Raw genomic sequence first — 8,404 nt, forward strand, 5'->3', positions numbered from 1 at the left:
TTCAGAGTTGTGTTTAATTCTTTCCAATAAATCCCATTTGAATTCAATAGTCTTCATCATAAAAGAGCCAGCACAAGAAGTATCAAGCATGGTGCGATAGTTATCAGAAAGCCGAGCATAAAAATTTTGAATAATCATTTCTCTTTAGAGCTCATGATTGGGGCATGAATATAACATTGATTTAAGCCTCCCCCAAGCTTGAGCGATGCTTTCTCCTTCGCGAGGCCAAAAATTATATATATATAATTGCGATCATGATGAACAAGATGCATAGGATAAAAATTCTGATGAAATTCCAATTTCAATCATTTGTAATTTCAAGACCCCATATCATCACATAGCCTATACCATGTCGATGCTTCTCCCTTCAAAGATAAAAGGGAAGACCTCCTTCTTAACAACATCTCTGGGTACACCTGCAAGCTTAAATAATCCACAAACTTCATCCACATATATCAGATGCTCATCAGGATGTTTTGTTCCCTCTCCTAAATAAGGATTAGCTAGCAGTTTTTCTATCATACCCGAAGGAATTTCAAAGCAGACATTTCCATTTTCATTTTCAGTAGGTTGAGTAGGTTGAGGAGCAACTCTTTGCTCTACTGGTCAGGGTGAAGATACCCCAAACAAGCCCTTCAGAGATTACTTTCCATAGTAACAAGTGACAGTAAATTTCAGCACACTATATAAATTGTTCCTTACCAAATTCCACCTACCAGAGGCGCTTCACTCCCTGGCAACGGCGCCAGAAAAGAATCTTGATGACCCACAAGTATAGGGGATCTATCGTAGTCCTTTCGATAAGTAAGAGTGTCGAACCCAACGAGGAGTAGAAGGAAATGATAAGTGGTTTCCAGCAAGGTATTCTCTGCAAGTACTGAAATAAGTGGTAACAGATAATTTTGTGATAGTATAATTTGTAACGAGCAACAAGTAAAAAAAGTAAATAAGGTGCAGAAAGGTGGCCCAATCCTTTTTGTAGCAAAGGACAAGCCTGGACAAACTCTTATATTGAGAAAAGCGCTCCCGAGGACACATGGGAATATCATCAAGCTAGTTTTCATTACACTCATATGATTCACGTTCGGTACTTTGATAATTTGGTATGTGGGTGGACCGGTGCTTGGGTACTGTTCTTACTTGGACAAGCATCCCACTTATGATTAACCTCTATTGCAAGCATCCGCAACTACAACAAAAGTATTAAGGTAAACCTAACCATAGCATGAAACATATGGATCCAAATCAGCCCCTTTCGAAGCAACACATAAACTAGGGTTTAAGCTTCTGTCACTCTAGCAACCCATCATCTACTTATTACTTCCCAATGCCTTCCTCTAGGCCCAAACAATGGTGAAGTGTCATGTAGTCGATGTTCACATAACACCAGTAGAGGAGAGACAACATACATCTCATCAAAATATCGAACGAATACCAAATTCACATGACTACTAATAGCAAGACTTCTCCCATGTCCTCAGGAACAAACGTAACTACTCACAAAGCATAACCATGTTCATAATCAGAGGGGTATTAATATGCATATAGGATCTGAACATATGATCTTCCACCAATTAAACCAACTAGAATCAACTACAAGGAGTAATTAACACTACTAGCAACCTACTAGCACCAATCCCGGACTTGGAGACAAGAATTGGATACAAGAGATGAACTAGGGTTTTGAGATGAGGTGGTGCTGATGAAGATGTTGATGGAGATTGCCCTCTCCCGATGAGAGGAGCGTTGGTGATGACGATGGCGATGATTTCCCCCTCCCGGAGGGAAGTTTCCCCGGCAGAACAGCTCTGCCAGAGCCCTAGATTGGTTCCGCCAAGGTTCCGCCTCGTGGCGGTGGAGTTTCGTCCGAGAAGATAGCTTCTTAGTTTTTTCCCATCGAAAGACTTCATATAGCAGAAGATGGCCACCGTAGAGCCACCAGGGGGCCCACGAGGTAGGGGGCGTGCCCAGGGGGTAGGGCGCGCCCCCCACCCTCGTGGGCAGGGTGTGACCCCCCTGGTGAACTTCTTCCGTTGAGTATTTTTTATATATTCTGAAAACATCTTCCGTCAAGTTTCAGGACTTTTGGAGCTATGCAGTATAGCTCTCTAATATTTGCTCCTTTTCCAGCCCAGAATCTCAGCTGTCGGCATTCTCCCTCTTTATGCAAACCTTGTAAAATAAGAGAGAATAGGTGTAAGTATTGTGACATAATGTGTAATAACAGCCCATAATGCAATAAATATCAATATAAAAGCATGATGCAAAATGGACGTATCAATGGGTACCTAAAACCAAGCATTGATCTCTTGTAGGTGTTTGCTCCCGGTGGGGGATCATGGTTGCTCGATAGTGGAGCTACTAATCATATGACCGGAAGCAAGGACTTGGTGGTGGACGTGCAAAAGATTCCATCCATGCCCACCAACGTCGAGTGGGGTGATGCCTCGTCCTCTAAGGTATTGGGACTCGACAAGGTTGTCATTTCTCATGATCTTACGATCGAGAAGGTCATGCTTGTTGAGTCCCTTGCATACAATTTACTTTCCGTTCGTCAACTAGCACTCATGGGTTTTGCCACCTTCTTTGATGTTGATACCGTGGCCCTCTTGTGGAGCAAGACTCTTAAAGTAGCCTTTGTTGGGCATGTTGAAAACGGTCTCTATGTGATTAACTTTTCGAAGCGACTCACTAAGACCGCGACATGCCTAATGGCTAAAGTTGACATGGGATGGATTTGACATTGCCATCTAGCCCATGTCAATATGAGATCTTTGCAAAGTCTTCTCAAGGGGGACCATGTCCGTGGACTAACAGATGTTAGTTTTGCCAAAGATCATGCTTGCAGTGCATGCATCGAAGGAAAGCTACATGAAAAGGCTCACCCTCCCATGAATATCATTTACTCGAAGAGGACTTTGGAGCTCCTTCACATGGATCTCTTTGGGCCTCCATGTTTTGATAGTCTTGGGGGTAGGAATTATTGCTTGGTGATTGTGGATGATTATTCAAGATACACTTGGGTATATTTCTTCAAGAGGAAGAGTGAGACCCAACAAACCGTCATTGACTTTGCAAATGAAGCTCAATGACAACACAATGCAAAGATCTTGACAATAAGAAGTGACAACGGCACCGAGTTCAAGAACTACGCCTTGGATGAGTTTCTTAGTGATGATGGGATCAAGCATCAATATTCCGCACCTTACACCCCTCAACAAAATGGTGTAGCGGAGAGGAAGAACTGCACGTTGATGGATGCGGCAAGGACCATGATGGCGGAGTTCAAGTCTCCATACAAATTTTGGGCCGAAGCCATCAACATCGCGGGTCATGCATCAAATCGGCTCTACCTCCGCAAAGGCTTGAACAAGACTCCATATGAGATACTCACCGGGAACTAGCCCAACCTCAAGTACTTCCGGGTGTTTGGGTGTACGTGTTTCATTCTCAAGAAAGGTGTTCGTTTGTCTAAATTTGAGGCTAGAGCTCATGAGGGCATATTTGTTGGTTATGCTACAAACTCCCGTGCTTACCGTGTCCTCAATAAGTCCACGGGACTTATTGAGGAGACATGTAACATGGAGTTTGATGAGAATAACGGCTCCCAAGTGGACCAAAGTGGCACTTGTGATGTAGGTGATGAAATTCCTCCCCAAGCCATAAGAAGAATGGGTGTTGGTTTTATCTTACCCATTGAGGAACCCCTTGTGGCCAAAGGAGATGGACAATGCTCCACTCAAGTGGAGCCATCACCAACCCAAGGCCCACACGCTTCCGAAGAACAAAGTGAAGGCCCTGAACATCAAGAACAAGACCAAGGGCAAGGTCAATATCAAGATGGTGTTGTAACATCAAGTGATTCCCAAGGTCAAGTTCTCTCCTCCGAGCAAGTTCATGATCAATAGCTTCCTCGAGATCAAGAACAAGCTCAAGACGGTGCTCAAGATGATCAAGTGACCGCTCATCGACTCACCCTCAAGGAGGAATTGGAGCGTCGTGCCGCCAAGATTGCTTCCAAACTCTCCACCAAAGATCATCTCATGACAAATGTGCTTGGAAGCTTAAGAAAGGGGGTAAGCACTCATAGACAATTAGCAAACTATTGTGAACATCACGCGTTTGTCTCTTGTGTTGAACCCCAAAAGGTATATGAGGTGCTCGAAGATCCAGATTGGCTCAATGCCATGCATGATGAACTCAACAACTTAGAGCACAACAAGGTGTGTAGATTGGTGCCAAGGCCAACGAGGAACCATAATGTCATTGGAACCAAGTGGATATTCAAGAACAAGCAAGATGCTCATGGGATTATCATTCGCAACAAGGCTCGTTTGGTAGCACAAGGCTACTCCCAAGTCGAGGTTATCGACTACGGTGAAACCTTTTCTCCCGTTGCTTGCCTTGAATCCATTCGCATGTTGATTGCATATGGTTCTCATCATAACTTTAAGTTACAACAAATGGATGTGAAGAGTGCTTTTCTTAATGGTCCTATTAATGAGTTGGTATATGTCAAGCAACCCCCTGGGTTCAAGGACCCCTACTTTCCCGATCATGTGTATCAACTCGATAAGGCACTCTATGGCCTTAAGCAAGCCCCACGTGCGTGGTATGACCACCTTACCGAGTTGTTGCAAGATCGTGGTTTTGAAATTGGGAAAATCGACCCCACTCTTTTTACTAAGAAGGTCAAAGGGAGTTGTTTGTGTGCCAACTATATGTTGATGATATTATCTTTGGTTCCCCTAACAAAGCTTTCAATGAGGAATTTGCCGCGCTCATGACCTCCAAGTTCAAGATGTCCATGATGGGAGAGTTGAAGTTCTTTCTCGGGTTCGAAATCAAGCAACAAAGAGAAGGAACCTTCATCAACCAAGACAAATACACTCAAGACATGCTCAATAGATTCAAACTAAGTGATGCCAAGCCGGCGTCCACTCCTATGCCTGTCAAATGCCAACTTGACATAGATCCCAATGGTAAAGCGGTGGATCAGAAGGTATATCGCTCCATGATTGGCTCCTTGGTTTACCCTTTGTGCATCTAGACCGGATATCATGTTGAGTGTGGGAATTTGTGCACGGTTTCAAGCCGCACCTAAGGAAAGTCACTTCATGGCGGTCAAGAGAATCTTTCGATAATTGGCTCATACCCCAAACTTTGGCTTATGGTACCCAAGAGGAGCAAACTTCAAGCTTGTAGGTTATTCGGACTCGGATTGGGCGGGAGACAAAGTGGATAGGAAGTCCACTTCCGGAGGGTGCCAATTTCTTGGTTGCTCTTTGGTGAGTTGGTCTTCCAAGAAGCAAAGTTGTGTGTCTCTCTCGTCCACCGAAGCGGAGTATGTGGCGGCCGGTAGTTGTTGTCCACAACTCTTATGGATGAGGCAAACTTTAAAGGATTACGGTGTCATTTGTGACAAAGTGCCTCTTTGGTGTGACAATGAAAGTGCCATCAAGATTTCTCTCAACCTGGTGCAACACTTCAAGACGAAGCATATTGAGATTCGGTATCACTTCATCCGGGATCATATTAGACGAGGGGAGATCGAGCTCAACTATGTCAACACCCATGACAACCTTGTAGATATTTTCACAAGCCCTTGGATGAAGCAAGATTTCGCGAGTTAAGGCATGAGCTAAATATCATTGATACGAGCAATGTGACTTGAACCCTTGCACACCCCACCACACTCAACTTGTTGTCTAGTTTAGATGTAGGCATCGACATAGGGGGAGTGTTGTTCTCTCAATGAACTCTCCCTCCCCCCATTATGCATAAATTGATCAACTCTTTCACATTATCCATTTTTGATGGTAGTTGTGCTTCAAAGACGAGTTTTGGTCATGGGCCCAAGGATAATTCTTCATGGTGCCATACCAATTGACTCAAACATAGGTGGCTCCGGCCACCGCCCTCTCCTTGGAGAGGTTGTGTCTCGTGGTTGGTCCTTGTTGTCTCTTGCCTTTCTTTCTTCATGCTGAGCGTGTTCTTGCGGTGTCTCGTTCGCTTGTAGTTTCCTTGCGAAGACCCTTTCTCCTTCGTTTGAAACTTGCATCTTCTTGAGCTCACGGTACTACCACGGCCTACCACGGTACTACCGCTTGTGGAGCACACGGTACTTCTACACCCAGCACGACAGTAATTTTTTACTGCCGCCTGGGGGAGCGGTACTACCGCTTCGGTGCGGCACTTCAGCCCGAGCGGTACTACCGCGATGAGGTGCGGTACTACCGCGCTGCCGAGGGTGCGTGGGGGTTAAGACCCGGGCAGGGGGAGGTCCAACTCCCCCATACCTATTCGTCTGTTTCTCTCCCCGCCGCCTCTCTCTCTCCTGCTCAAGAATGGCGCCGGAGACCCTCGCCGGATCTCCGTCCCCGGCCGCTCTCCTCAGATTGCAACCGGTGGGATCGTTCCCCACCACTTACTCTTGCCATGGATCAAGGTCTCTCCCCAAATCCCTCTCTCTTTTGTTCGTGCTTTCGGTTCTAGGTTTTTGGGGAGATGCATGTTGTTCTTGAGATTTTAGGCCAAATCTTTGCAAGAGTAGGATGTAGGAGAGTAGTGATGCGTAGAAAGTGTACTTGATATGTTGTCCCGTGGTAGATTTGATCAACCGTAGTACCACCTCGTTGTCGCGGTTGTTCTCAGATTCATTCGTTCGGATCTGATGCCGTGCGGTACTACCGCATAACAGGTGTGGTACTACCGCTCCTGCGGTACTACCGCTCCTCAGGCGCAGTACTACCGCGCAGGCCGCGGTACTAAAGTTCTACTGCCGCTCCGAACCCCGGTACTACCGTGCCACCGCGCAGTACTACCGTGACTAGGAGCGGCACTAAAATTTTACTACCGCGTGAATAGGGAGTACTACCGCTGCTGTCAAATCTTCTTCATGGCAATTACCATATGCGCTTTCTACTGGTTTCTTGTGTTTAGCTGTGGTCTTTGTTTTGACCCGTCTCGCTTCTCGTGTGTGTTTGTGTTTTGTGTGTGTCTTAGGTGGTGGCTCCGGTGTCCCTGCTCGTCGTTCCAATCCAAGCCGTGACACGGGTTCCAAACGTCTGCGCAACCAAGAGGATGTTTCAGAGGGCTCCAATGCCCCCAAGCGCAATGTCAAGACCACTGCTAGCAAGTTCAAGGAACCATCAAAGGACATGGATGAGGTACCTCTTGCTGAGTTTGTTTCTCGAAGGAAGAGCAACCCTTATGCGAATCCTCATGCAAACTTCAGAGGGAATGAACTGTTCTAGACCAAGCAGCAGAATCTCGTTTACTTGGATGTGATCAAGGCCAAGCAGAATATGTATGTGGATGTGCACTGGATTGACATGCATCACATGAGGGAGGATAAGCATCATCACTACTTTGGTGAGGCCTTGGATCTCGTGGAGCAGTTTTCCATTGAGGATGTGATCTCTTTCCACCTAGACTTTGACCCTGAGCTGGTGGCCCAGTTCTTTGCTTCGGTCCACTTCCATTCTGGGGAGGATCGGAGGATGACCTGGATGACCAATGGACGTCAGTTGACTGCTACTTGGAAGGAGTTCATGGATTTGCTAAGAGTGCCTGATGAGGGGCTCCACACGTCTGTTGGTGTTCGCCCTCATGCCAACGCCGAGTCAGCTAACAAGGACAAGCTTCTGCCGTTCTATGTTGAGAAGAAACTGGCCAGTGGCAAGTCGACGTGGGTGCTCAACTCGTTCCTTGACATCATGCACCGGATCTTCCGCCACTCCCTCTTTCCTCGCATTGGGGACAAGGACAAGGTGCATGCCTTTCTCATGGACATGTTGCTCATTTGTGAGGAGGCACGCGTTTCTCAGACTCAACCACTTGATGTCTCACATATCATGTGGTGCGAGCTTTGATACGTCTCCAACATATCTATAATCTTTTATTGCTCCATGCTATATTATCTACTGTTTTGGGCAATATTGGGCTTTATTATCCACTTTTATATTACTTTTGGGACTAACCTATTAACCGGAGGCCCAGCCCAGATTTGCTGCTTTATGCCTATTTCAGTGTTTTGAAGAAAAGGAATATCAGACGGAGTCGAAACGGAACGAAATCAACTGGAGAAGTTATTTTTGGAAGGAAACACACCTGATGGACTTGGACCCCACGTCAGAAGATACGGGAGCTGCCCATGAGGGTGGGGGCGCGCTCACCCCCCTAGGGCGCGCCCCCTGCCTCGTGGGGCCCCCGTGGCTCCCCTGACGTGCTTCTTCTGCCTATATAACTCCATATACCCTAAAACTTCCAGAACGGGGAATAGATCGGGAGGTCCGCCGCCAGAAGCCTCCGTAGCCACCGAAAACCAATCTAGACCCGTTATGGCACCTTGCCGGAGGGGGCAATCCTTCTCCGGTGGCCATCTTCATCATCCTGGTGCTCT

This window comes from Triticum urartu, chromosome 3 (genome assembly GCF_003073215.2).
Source record: "Triticum urartu cultivar G1812 chromosome 3, Tu2.1, whole genome shotgun sequence".
Taxonomy (NCBI): domain Eukaryota; kingdom Viridiplantae; phylum Streptophyta; class Magnoliopsida; order Poales; family Poaceae; genus Triticum; species Triticum urartu.